Source organism: Fukomys damarensis, unplaced genomic scaffold, assembly GCF_012274545.1.
Source record: "Fukomys damarensis isolate Sample0158 unplaced genomic scaffold, DMR_v1.0_HiC HiC_scaffold_6, whole genome shotgun sequence".
Lineage (NCBI taxonomy): Eukaryota > Metazoa > Chordata > Mammalia > Rodentia > Bathyergidae > Fukomys > Fukomys damarensis.
In genome coordinates, this window is record NW_022900918.1 from 41,500,532 (window position 1) to 41,514,069 (window position 13,538).

General features: G+C 56.1%; 1 protein-coding gene across 1 annotated transcript in view; it reads right to left on the minus strand.

The window, feature by feature from the left end:
• The window catches only part of Col4a1 (collagen type IV alpha 1 chain), a 61,736-nt gene extending 49,937 nt beyond the window's left edge, over positions 1–11,799 (minus strand). Inside the window, exons 1-2 of the mRNA XM_033760972.1 lie at positions 11,708–11,799; positions 7,307–7,369 (exon numbers count right to left, since the gene is read on the minus strand). The gene's annotated coding sequence lies outside the window, so the exon portion shown is untranslated. The remainder of the gene's footprint in view (positions 1–7,306; positions 7,370–11,707) is intronic.
• Between the last annotated feature and the right edge of the window lie 1,739 nt (positions 11,800–13,538).

A 13,538-nucleotide genomic window follows, 5' to 3' on the forward strand; every position in this document is an offset into this window, starting at 1 on the left:
GTCAGCTGCCAGACCTCACGTGGTGGCCCCGGTCACCCCTCACATCGGGAGTGGCCTAGGCACGAACAGCCCTCTCGGCCAAGGCCCTGAACAGCGTCCTGATTGGACACGTTCTCCCCACCTCTGGCCAGCACCCGTGATCCCCAATGGAGACCGGGCTAGGACCTCACCCCGGGACCCCAGTGGGCTGGGCAGGCCCCCCTCCTAGAGGCCTTAGCGGGTGCTGCAGCTGCTCTGCAGCCTCTGCTGGGGCTTCCTCTGCCACCTGCCTGCTGGCCACCACGAAGGCTGGGCCCCTGGGGGCTGCTGGGTGAACCCCAGCCACCCCAACTCCTCCCCAAGCACCCCCCACCCCAGTCTGGGGCTCTGAGGAGAGGGTGAGGGCTACAGATCCTGGGCCTTCATGCAGCTTCCCGGGTGGACAGGCCCAGAGCTGACCACTGATGGTATAATGGGCATCCCAGGGCATCCGGCTCCCTCACTGGCTCGGACTGGCCCCTCTGTCCGAAGGCCTGTGACCCTGCCTCAGGGACCTGCCTGGTTATGTCCCCAGGGTACAGCGCCCCCACAGGCGCTGCTACCTTGCAGCCTCCCAGAAACATCCCAGGAGCAAACCTAGTCACACGGTTTTTATTTGTCAGGGTTTGTTTTATGTGGAGTCTTTGATCTTGAATTAAAACATGCAGTCTCAGTTTGTTCCTTTTAAGAGAAAGCTGTTTTCCTGCCAGCCGGGAATAGGATCCCATTTACCAAAAACCGTGCCTTCCATAAATAGTGTGAGGACGGCCAGTGCCCGGCGCTAGTGACAGGGTGTCCATGCCACGTGAGGCGCTTGTGTCCACCCCTCCCGAGCTCAGGAACAGAATCAGCTTGCTGGCTGCAGGCTGCGCTGGATGAGAGGCCCCCAAGCAGCTGCGGGTGACGACCCCAGGAGCCCAGCAGGGCTCAGGGCACCCAGCAAAGGCACCAGCAGGGCTCAGGCTGGACTTAGGACAGGGCTGCTCATGGCAGGGCTGGGCCCTGATTCCTGGGGAGCCTGGGGTGATGCCAGACGGCCCCGCTCTGCACAAGTCTACTGCACTGGCTGCCCTGCAGTGTTTACTGCTGGGTTTGCCCTGGATTCAGGCTTTAGTTTTTTCGGATCCTTTGTTTTCAAAGAACTATCAAAAACAGGCAAAAGTAGGTGAATGTGGGAACCCACACTGATTCTCACGATTACTGTGCCAGAAGATGATTCATGTGCAATATGTGAAAATAGGAAATAGGGGACATCTGGAAAGAATCTCGGCATGACAAGACAGCAGACAAACACAGGAAAGGAAACGACGGTACTAACCCGTGTACGCCCGGGCTGCACACAGGATGGGGCTGGAACCCCAGCAGCCCAGAAACACCGCGGCTTCACGCCGGCCCCAGGAAGGAGAGCCAGGGCGAGGGACAGTGACTGGAGGAGAGGACCTGGACAACGCTGGAAGGTACACGCATGTCCGGAGGGGCAGCCCGCGAGAGGAATACGCGGAGGGTTTGGAAACCCAGGGCCCTTCCTGTTTGAAGGGGTGGTGGTCCCAGAAGCAGACGATAAAATCACAAAGCTGACCACAGTGGGCAACCACTCCAGACAGACCTCCCACACAAGCCCAGCTCAGGTTCACGCCAGCCAGAGCGTCCAAGGGCTACAAACGCCCCTAAGGACGCGGCTTGGTCTCAGCCCCCTTCCCTCATCCTGCGGAGGACCAGCGGTGCACAGGCCTGGTCTCTGGGCTCCCTGTGCGTCTGTGAGCCTCGTGGTCACGGAGGAGGTTTGTGGGTCTTTGTACCCATGACCCTACCCAGAGCTGGGCCAGCAAGAAATTCTCCCTCACAGTACACGACCCCCAAACACCCCGCCGCCCAAACATCATGAGCTCGCGCACATCTGGGACACATCACACCTCCAGAGCAGGGCTCTTGCACACTGGCACGGCGGGCCCTGAGCCCTGGAACTCTCTCCTCGGCAGCGGGGCTCACACCGAGTCGGAACCCTCATCAGCAGGCCGGCCCTCTTTTGGTATAATTTGTTAAAGTTGACAAAGAATTCAATTAGGAAGAAAATTTTCAAATGGGAAGGGGAAGGAGAAGGAGGAGGGCGGGGGAGAGGAGGAAAAGGGCAGGCATGTGCAGGACACCGGCCCAGCAGCTCAGAAGGTGCCAGAGCTTCGGGGTCAGGAGCCATCGTCAGGGTCCACATCACCTCAGCTCTGTCCCGGCCTCCTCTCTCGATCCCATCAGGCATTGCTGGACGCCACGAAGGCCCTGGGGCCACACCGAGGGCAGGCTAGGTGGACACTACCCCTCCTAGCCGTGTTGCACCCCTCGCAAACACAGAGCCTGGGAGACACCAAGAGCAATTTCAAATGTGCTTCAGGGTAACCGCTAAACAAGCTCACCCTTCCAAAGAAGCCTCTGAGCGTCTTCTCCAAGTAGTGCTTTGTAGTGAATTTTGATTTTAAAAATTTCACACTTTAAGTGGAATTTTTAAAAATATGCTAGATTTTGAAATTGCTAATTCAAATCCACTACAGTGCCACTCAGCACATAGCACTTAATACACAGTTACCGTTGTTATTGATGTTTATGGCTACAAGTCCAATTCGGAGGGCAGAACACCCCAATCTGCTGCTCCCTGGGTAAACCGAGGACACCTGTGCCATGGTAATGAGGTTGGTGGTTTTCAGCCAGAGCAGTGAAGTCCCTGAGCCAGATGGGGCCCCGTGACTGCAAGCAGGTGCTGGGACCACGGGTCCTACCGGGACCACCTGGTGCGGGTCGGCACACCCTCCAGCACCTGGGAGCCCTTGAGCGATCTCACTGACGTGTCCCAAAGGCAGAGGGAGCTCCTGCCATTGAATGAGAGGGCCAGTGATGCTGTGAGACCCGACAAAGGGTGCCCACAGCCAAAATCAGCCAGCTCACTGTGCAGGTGGGGGCAGGGTCAGTGCTGTGACAGCAGGTGACAGCACAGCACGCGCACAGCCAGGGAGGGAGCGCTGGGCACCAGGCCGGGCCCAAGTAGCCGCCCTGTAAGGGCATCGCTAGAGTGACATGCAGAGGGTTGGCAGGCAGCAGGGACACCCAGGGGTGCCTGAGTCTGGTCCAGCCACGAGCCTGCCTCTGAAGGGCAAGAGGCGGCATCTAGGGCACACACAGCCCTGACACCATAAACTCCAGATTCCAGTCCGCCCTGGCTGACCTGTTCCCATCAGACACAGGCTGTGCTCAGCTCTGATGGCAGGTGGGGCTGCTCCGTGTGATGCCAACATCCTGTGTGGGCCCAGTGCAGGGCCGGCAGATGCTCACCAACGGTTGGCAGAGTAACAGGAAGTGTGGCCTCGACCCCAGGTCGGCGGTGAGAGTCTGGGGGGCCGTGGGGTGATGCAGTCCACCCAGGCTGCTGGGACTCTGCTCCCAGAGCCCTTTCCAGAAGCACTGTGTTCAAAGCCTCACTCCTTTCCGTCACGGCATTCACCGCTGGCGCGGCTGTTTCTTCTTCGGATGAATGCAGAGGAACCACCTGCACCCCGTGCCCCTGGTGACACGTTCGCCTCACCCATGTCTGAGGTTTGGGGACCCAGTGTGCTGCTCAGCCATGGCTCTGGCCCCCGGGAGGGGACCCTTCCTCCTAGAACAGTGGATCACATGCTCTTCCTAGAATCCAGCCACTCAACTGTCAACTTATGGTCCACATGGAGCTGTGCCCACCCTTGGTGTGAGCTTCCTGTTCCGGACTCCGCTGCGTCAGAGCATGGTGGTACTTTAGCACGAAGACGTGGCTCCTGTGGCTAAATGATCCCAAATAGAAATAGTGTGCTTCTAAGCACACCCCTAGCTCCCAGAACTCGCTCCTCCTGCCCTCAGCCACAGTTGAGAAAATGGGGTTATCAAGCCGAAGCTGTGCTTGTTCCTCCCCGCCCTAGTCAGTTAAGTAGATGGCTTTCCCACTTTCCCACACAGCATCTCCAAGCAACGCAGCCCCATTGTGTGCAAGGCCCTGGTAATTACCTAAGAGAAAACATCTGAAGACACAGCAGCCTTGAGGGCCAGTGGCAAAACAAACAATCCTGCAAGACCCTGAACCCCAGAGAAGCCTGCTGCTTGGACTGCTGAATGCAGAACAGTGCTGGGAGCTGTATCCATTACCTAATAACAAACAGATCGGGCGGTCAGCAAAGCGCTGTTGCACTGAAATCTGTAACATCTCCAGACTGTAGAATGTTCTGTCCGCGGTGCCTAGCTCTTAAGAGCGGGACTGAGCCAGAAGAGATGTGGCAATTTCACCTGGAGAGACTCCAGTGTCCACGGAGGCACAGGTGGCTCGTAAATCACACTGCCAAAGTGCTCCTCATAGGGAGACAAAAGGTAGTGTCTTGGAAAAATCGGCCTCCACATTTCTTGGGCCATGGCACTGGGTCCTACTTGGGTACCTAACTCGGTGAGGTCACATCTTTAACAGCAGTGGCCTGGCCAGGAGACCTGAGGGACCTTGAGCAGCTCGGGGAGACCCGTGATTGAAACTGGCTTCCCAGGACTCTCAACCTGGCACGGTAAGCTTGGTCAACATTTCTAGGGCTTGAAGGCACTGAGAAAGTGTAGAAGGTGGGAGACCTAGCTGTCCTCTCAGGGCCTGGACCCTTCCCTGGCTGAGCCAGATGAGGACTAAGGAGCATGGCATGGGCCACACATGGGGAGCAGCAGAGAAGCACTTCACCCCCCACGGGGGTGGTTATTTTAGCAGGGCTCCCTGGGCAGAGAGCGGGTGTTTGAAATGTCCCCTGTCCATGGGGGAGCCTCCTCTCCGCACTGAGGCCGGGAGCTGCCAGTGCTCAGGAGGAGACGCGGGGCCCACTCCGGTTAGAATGGTGACACCAGACGGGTTTGCTGCGCGGACTCCGAGAGGCCTCCTAGTGCACTGGCAACTGAAGTCTTTCACCAACAGATCAGAACAGCTGACCAGTGCTGTAAATGCTCTCTACGGGGCCGCCTGCAGCGCGTAACCATGACACATGCTGTAAGGACTCGGGCGTGTGCCCGGCGCATCTCAAATCCACCTCCCCTCCCCTCCCTGCGCCCTTTCCTCTTTGTGGGCCTCTTTCATTTTGCAAAAGATCCATCTCCCGCTTCCTGTTATCTAGCTTTTCTATTCCTTATGGAAAAAATAAGTTCGGAAGTGGATGATGGAGAAGACCTGAGGAGCAGGTCGAGCCGAGAAGACCCTGCCCCCGTGGCCTGTGTCCCCGTGGGAACCCTGAGGGGGACAGCGCAGTCCCATGCCTGCCCCAGTCCCAGAAGCCACTGCGGTTGTCAATGCCTAGCTCAGGCTGGCCCCGCAGGACAGGGCAACGTAGAGCCAGCTTCCGCTGTGCCCTCATGGCACCGCACCCAGCCTCCCAGCGTGGAGAGTAGGGCAGAGGAGCTCAGGACCCCATCACCACAGCTGCACCCCGCAGAGCTGTGAATGAATGCATCAAGCCCACTCCAATGCCAGGGAGCACTGGTGGGGCCCCTGGAGCGCGGAGCCCGGCCGCTGCACAGGTCCTCACGGAAGACAGCAGGATGGAGAAGCCTGACTCGTTACGCTTTGCTGTATGGGTGGACTTTTGGGAGAAAGCTAAGTGAACTGGGCTACCAAACACCCACAAGGCCAGAGCTGGTGGCCACAGCTGCAATTCCCAGCACTCTGGGACAGTGGGGCAGGAAGGACTATAAATCTGAGCCTAGCCCGGGGAAGTTAGCAGGATCCTATCTCAATTTTAAAACACAGGAGGAAGAGGCTGGGTCTGTAGCTTAGTGCAAAGGCCCCGGGTTCAGCCCAGTACATATATATAGGTTTTTTTTTTAAGGCTAAAGGGGCTCTTCCCAGGTCCTTGCAGGACCGTGGGGGACCCTGCTCCCCAGCACTGAGACACAGACTCTCCCAGCCCCTTGAAACCCTGGGGCTTTACCAGCTACAGGGGAAACCATAAGAGAGACGGGGCCTGACGGGGCCAGACGGGGCCCAGCCTCCCACTCACTGACGCCTGTGCGCTGCGGTTTTAAGGCTTTAAGTGAGAGAGACTCACTTCTACTTCAGAATCACTCTTGACAATGACACTGAAACCAGCCTGAGGGAACCCGGGCAGGGAACGAGCAGAATATGAAGACGAAGGGCAGCTAAAGAAAGCTCCCAGCCCAGCACGGGTAACCCCAGCACTCCGCGAGGCCGAGGCAAGAGGGTCACAAGCTGAGTGGACCCAGCCTGGGCAACTCAGTAACTTAGACCCTGAAGCCCAGATTACGGATAAAGAGCAAACTAAAAGATGGGTCATAGGAAGTAGGGAGGGAGCTCTTTCCCAAAAGGGAAGGGGACCAAAAGATAGGGGCAGGGAGGAAGGGGACTGAAACAGGACTCGGGGTGAGTCCTGTACACGCACCAGCTCCACACAGGGACTGTGCACACAGGCTAATAAAATCAGTAAGCAAGTGAGTAAATGGATGAAGCTGGGGCTCGAGCTCAGCACAAAGGCCCTGGGTTAGATCCTCAGTACTGCAAAAAGGAAGAGGAGGAGGAGGGAGAGACGGAGGGAGAGGCCTCCCAGGCAGGGGCAACAGCCCCATCCTTCCTGCCACCCTGGGTTTCCATAGTAATCCAGGGAGCGCTGGGTCCCTGCTCGGCCCGTGGGTAGAGGCGCCTGTCTCCAGCCACTGAAACCTGCCTTGCAGAGAAAATGATCTTTATCCACAGTCCTGTTTCTGGAATGAGAAGTGGGGAGTCTGCTGACAAGCAAATATATATAATTTTACAGTTAGGAAGCAACAAATGTCATTTGTATAAATAAATCTAGCAAGTATGTGATTAATGAAAAGTTGTTTTAAAATACTAATTTGAATAGAAAGACCTTATGTTTAACAGAAACTTTTTATTTTAAAAATGCTAGGGCCAGGGATTTAGCTTAGCAGTTCAGTGGCCTGCCTTGCAAGAGCAAGGACCCGAGTTCAATCGCCGGTACCCCCCCACCAAAAAAATTAAAAATTAAAAATGCCAAATTTAGTTCTTATCTATCAATCCCAGAATGACTGAATCAAAAGATTTTCCTGGATTGTTACTCTAGAGCCAAAAAGTGCTAATAATCCAAACCCCTTTCTCGATGTTTGTTGTCACTTAGCATTACCACCTCCAGAGAGGTCACTGTAACCACGGACGCAGGAGTGGCCGCTATAACTGTGGATGCAGGAGGAGCAGCCGCTGTAATCGTGGACACAGGAATGGCCATCCTGAAAGGAGGATTCTTACCTTTTGTCCCTTCACTCCGTGGCAGTCACATTTTCCACAACCACCGGCTCCATCACACCCACCCTAGAAGGAAAGAAGACAGAAGTTAAGCAGGGGACACTTCCAAGTCTCACTGATAGCAGGCCGAGTGGCCTGATGAGGCAGGTGCCGCCTGTCACCAGGACCAGGACCTTGAGGTCCCACCATCAGGGTGTGGGCCACAGGACACAGAGGGCTTCCGGAGGGGACTGTGTGCCCGGCCCTTGGCTCCTGGGCATCCAGACACGAGAAACACACTGTGCAGAGAGCAAGTGAACAAGCGACCTTAAGCCCAAATCTTACAGATGTGATTTTCTAATCTAGTGAAAGCTCCACTGTTCATTTACAGAACACTCAGCAAACTGTTCTTGCAATTCGTTTCTATCCTAAATAAAAATGCAAGGTGTGGTATCCACTGGAGAGGACAAGTACCAGGCACTCAAACGCCCCTCCCGGGGCCGCACGCAGCCCCGCCACCTCCCTGACAAGCTCAGCAGCGTGTGCAGATGGCCAGCGTCCGCAGGACCCAAGGAATTCTAGGGAAACTGACCCGACTCTGCCCCAACCGCTAAAGCAGCGGACGCAGCAGATGACAATAAGGGAGGCTGCCTTCATGCACCTGCTGTTCATCTCCTTCAAAACTCCAAGTTTCAGAGCATCGCAGTCCAGAGGGGGTGGCGAGAACATGTCAGCCGGTACGACAGGAACAATGCAGTCAACAAGGTCTATTAGCGACACCACCTCATGGCTGAAATAAAGGTTCCCCCACACTCTGCGTCGGGCAACAAGTGTCCTGGACGTGGAACCCTGCTATTAATAGCGTGGCGCTCGATCTATCTTTTTAACAGCGTGCACAAGCCGGGCTCCACCCCACAGAGATGTTCTGCCCACATCACATCTGGAGAAGCTTATTCCTGAGGTCACATCTGTACAAGTGCCTCGGAGACAGGGAGCTGATCTTGTTTTTACATTTTGGAAATGGGGACAGTTGACAAGGGTCCAAGCCAGCTGCACGGGTCAGGATTTGTTCCTTTCTCTGACTCACCATCTAGGCAACTGCATTAGGCCTCCCCGCCCAGAACCTCTGGACGTCGTCGATAGAGTCACTGCGTGGGCACGGTGTGCATCCCACATGGGGCTGGTGACCTCTCAGGGTCCTCCAAAGAGACGGCCCAGTTCTCCCAAAGGCGCGTCCAATATGCACAGGGGTCCCCAGACCCGCCCCACTCCGCTGCCCCTCGGGCGGCCTGGGTCCCTGTGACTTGTGCATGGCACTCGGGCACCTCCACTTCTCCCTGGTGACCCAGGCCTGCCTGAGCTGGAGTCCAGCTGCCTGCATGCGTGGAAACTGCACCAGGGCGGAGAGACAGAGTCGGTGTGTCTGGCCCATTCTACCGCCTCAGACCTCCCTGATGTGCAGCTGCTTAGATGCTGGCACCCACAGGAGGGGCATCCGTTGACCACAACTCTCCGTGTACAGGGAAAACGTGCCAGGAGGGACACAGCCCGGCTGCCCAGGCACCCGCGCCCCCAGAATGGCAATCAAGAGGGAGAAGCCGAAATGAAGTGGGTACTCGGGGGTTTTTTCTCTCCTGAAATTCTGAGAAAATCTCAGAAGCTCATCGAGATTCAGTTTCCAGGAGTTCTAACAGGAATTTCCTGGGCTGTTCCGGCAAGCTGTCAGCGGGCACATGGGTCCAGGCACCTGAAGGAGGCACAGGTCCTGAGGGCAGAAACCAAGTTGGGGCTTTCCTAGAGCTTCTGGGACAGAAACACTAGCATGAGTGGGTGGACATTGACAGTCTGCCCCAGACCACTGTGTGGGTCTCAAGAAACTTGGGAAAAGCCAGGCGTAGTGGTGCACACCTGTAATCCCAGCGCTCTGAGAGGCTGAGGCAGGAGGATCTCAAATTTGAGCCAAGCCTGGGCAATTTAGCAATATAGTGAGACCCTGTCTCAAAATTTAGAGCTTGTTTAAAAGGTCAGGAGTGTAGCTTAATGTGAAGGCCCTGGGTTCAGTCCCCAGCACCATAAAATGATGCGATGATGATAATGATGATGATAATAATAATGATAATAATAATAATTAATAATAATAATAATAAAACTGGAAAATGTGAGCTCGGAAATAAAAGCCCGGAGCCAGCTGCTGGCCTCCCTCTGCCAGCCTGTACTGTGTATCACACAGAAATGTTTTAACACTAGACCGGAGGTATTTACACAGAGGACATTTTTATCTTCTTTATTCATGTAAGAAATTTTATTACCAACTGTGGCCCTTGGAGGCAATTTCAGAGATTTGATAATTCTAATAAATTATCTAAATTATGATCAGCTTTTGAGAGGAAAAAAAAGATGTTTTTAAGACCATATTTTCTGTGTCACATTCTGGGTGGCCTGGCATCTTATACAAGTGGTTTTACTAAAAACAACCACTGATTTTTAGAATAACAAGCAGAGTCCCGAAGATGCAGCCTGCTTGGCTGAGGGAAACCTCTTCTGAAGCTTCCCCGCCCTGCTCTCTTGCTTCCACGTCACAGCGGCTGTCAGCTGGCACTTTGGGCATGACTTTGGTGGACACACTGTTGAGGAGGACAGACCATGCCCACTGGGGTCACTCTTTAACCAGGGCTGACTGAAATGTCTTGCTAAACAGAGCCCAGTGTGCTCTGCGTGCTGTCGCCCCGCCGGTGGAGGGGCACGGCCCTCCGAGGCCCACAGGTCCGGTGACCTGGCCTGGCAGCATCTGTGCTGTCCCAAATCACATGATACCCTGAGCAGCCACATTTCACGTGGCCCCTCGGCAAGTCAGCAAAACCTAAAGAAGTGGTTTGTGGGGCGCGCGATGTGCAGGCTTGGGCTGCACCTCCTCTCTCCCAGGCTTCCTCCACAGCTCAGGGACCCCAGCCAGCCGGAGCACTGGTGCATGCTGGAAAGCGCTCCCCCCTCCCCTTCCCTGTCCCTCCCTCACAGCATCCAGGGTCAAGCAGATTAGCTCTGTCCCATGCTTTCTTCCCACGAGAGACACTTAACCCCGGTGGCCAGGCTGGGCAGAAGGCAGCAGGCTGGAAGCCCTCTTGGAGGCCAAGGAGTGCAGCCGTGAGAGCTCACAGGGCAGGCAAGAGTGGCTCTTGGTGTCACTCACAGAAGCCAGCCATCACGCCACGGGTTAGGGGGACCCACCCGACAGGACAGCAGAGACCCCAGGAGGCTCTCGGCAGAGACAGTGTCGGGGACAGCAAGGCCACTCTCAAAGTCTTCCAGTAAAGAACACAGCCCGAAACTCTTAAGAGCCCGTGAAGGGTTGTCCCCAAATGGAAGGTAGGATTGGAATTGGAGGAAACTGGATAAGGAAAACGCAAAGCGAACCGTTTCCCCGTGCACCGTCAGACACACGCACACACGCGCACACACATGGCAACCTTCACTAGCAGAGACCAACTTTAAACAAAAACAAAAGGACAACATGAAAGGAGAGCAGAGGTTGCACGGAGTGGCCCCACACTGGGTCTCCCTCCCCTCCAAGTCTCTGCAGACCTTTCTGGAAAAGCTGATATCAATATTACTACAACTTGCCTCCCACTCCCACTGAGACATCAGAACCACCCACCTTCATGTTATAAAGTAAGTGAAGTTCTAAAAATGCACCGCGACTTTAAAATACACAGGCCTTGGGCCACAGCAGGACGGGGAGGGCCGGGGTCAATGGCTGGACAGGGAATGAACCCATTTCCGGACAGCCATGGCCCAAGGAGCTCCAGAAGCCCTCTCTACTCCGGAGCGGGCCCGCAAGACCAGGGAGCCGCTACTGTGTCGGTGAGGCCCGGCACCTCCTCGCCACACAATCCGGGCCGAGGGGACGGGGCCACGTCCTCCATCTGCCGGGGCGTCCCCTGCGTCCAGTGGAAGACGGGCCTCTCCGACTCCTGTGCGCCTCACACCCCACCAAATAGGGACATCGGAGCCCTGCCAAGTGGAAACAGCTTATCTTTCAAATTCCTCTCCACACTCCCTGTGCTGTACACAGTGTCGAAACAGTTTTGGGGATGCTGCTGGCCTGATGGGGCTCTGGTCCCAGCACTTCCTCAGGGGTATTTCGATAGCTACGCAACTGAGGAAGCTGTGGGGAGGGCCACCTGGGCAGGACCAACAGCGTGGGCAGACCGAGGCTGAGCTGCTGTGGCACTGGCAGGCAGCAAAGGGAAACCGGAAGCTTCTGTGAAATTCATCCCCAAGAAAAACCATCCGTAGATCTAAGAAATAATGGAAAATAAAGCAGAGAGCACAACACAGGCCAAATGATGCAACACAGATAATAATTTCGTAAAAGCTTACATTTGCACAGCATCTTTGAACTTTTACAAATACATCTGGTAGACTTACGGGTGAGGAAATCTCTTCTCCCTCAGTTTCCAAGAGCTCACAGGCCCTGCCTTTCCACCTGCATTGTTATTACTATATCCCATCCTTAGCACTCGGTTTTGATCGGTCAAGATCAGCGCAGTCCCAAGATGAGGACAGAATTCTCTACCAGTAATGTAACCAATAGAAGAATCCAGTCAAATATTTCTGTCCCACTCAACCACGGGAGACAGAAAGAACAATCCTTACCACTTTTCAGACTTACGAAACATTTCTACTTCAATTTGAAAACAACTAGTGTGTTGATGCATTCTTGGAAAAGAAACGATCGTGAAAGATGGGAGAAATGACTACAATTCCCATGCGCAGTCGCTCCACTGCGGTGGGACCCGGCCTGCCCATGCGAAACCCACGCTCCCTCTGTTTCCCATTCGCATCGGGTCTGCGGGCCGCGGGGCTCCACCGACGCAGTCACCCGGAGGAGGACACTGGCTTCTCCTTTGCTCAACATGTGACTGGTTCTGGGCTCGCTCTTCCCGCCCACGACTTGTTGGCTCCCTCTTCTTGCCTTTCCCCCGCTGACAGGGGAGGACATCAAGTGTCCCTTCTCCGGGACGAGGAAGAGGCCCAGCATTTCACCCAGGTCACTGGTCCCCGTCCAGCTGCGGACAGATGTGGCAAGAACTACTGGCCACATGACGGCTGGTGGGCTCCGTGTGAGTCCGTGGGGACCCGGGGGTGGAAATGCACCGCCTGGGGCCAGGCTCCCGTGACCGTGAGTCACCACAGTGGGCCCACCGGGCAGGGTGGCCCTGGGCAGAAGGCAGACTTGAGACTGCACCCCACAGGCCGGCTCCAGGTCCCCTGTTCCACTCCTGCCAGCTGCACCCACAGAACCACCCCACTCCACCCACTCAGCCCTCGAAACCTCATCAACAGAGCCATGCACAGAAGCATCCAGCTCTCCTTCCAGGAAGAGCCAGGGCTACCCAACCCAGCTCAGAGAAGGGGAGCAGCTCTTTCCCCCTACTCCAGGCGCTGCAGAGAGACAAGGTGGGCACTGCGTCAGAGGTGAGGGCCGGGCTCCCCGGCAGGACGTCCTCAAGGTGCCCTGCCTGCTGGTCCAGGGAGGAGCCCGGCCCCTGGGGCAGCCCCTCAGCCCCTCTGCCGAGTTCCCTCGCTCCACTCCCGCATCTCTGCCCCACTGCCCCAGCAGCCACATCACTCAAGTGCCACCACTCAAGTGTGCAGGAGGAGACCCTGCCCCGCCCCACCCCTCCCTGAACCCGCCCACCGTCCTGTCTGCCTCGCCTCTGCAGGACGCTGCCCAGTCGCCCAGTCGGACAGGCGCTTGACACAGGCCCGGCCCCTCCTCCGTGACCCAGAACACGCCCTGCGCATTACTCCACTAAGTGAAACATTCCGAGCCCACGGCCGCCTAACGCCACACGGCAGTGTCCACTCGGGCTCGGCTGCCCACTCTGCAGGCCCGCTGCTCTCGGAAGTGCCGGGCAGGCGGCACCCAGGCAGGCGGGCCCTTCACGCTGGGCACCAAGAGCAGAGCCCGCGCTTCCCTGTGCCCTCCTTCGTTCCACCAGCCGAGGCTCTGGGAGCCGCACCGCTGGTCACACTGAAAAAGGAAATGTGCCGCTTGACGTGATCGGGGAACTATTCCAGGAATGACGGGCGCGTGGCTCCAAAACAGAGCTTCTCGAAGCCGAAGCCGTGGTCACAGGCTGGCCACTGCCTTGCCTGAGACAATTAAATACTTAAAACCAACACCTAAGTCACCCCACCCCGCCCCTGAGGAAGAAGGCAGGGAAAAGGTTAAAACACCAGGAAGGCAAAATAG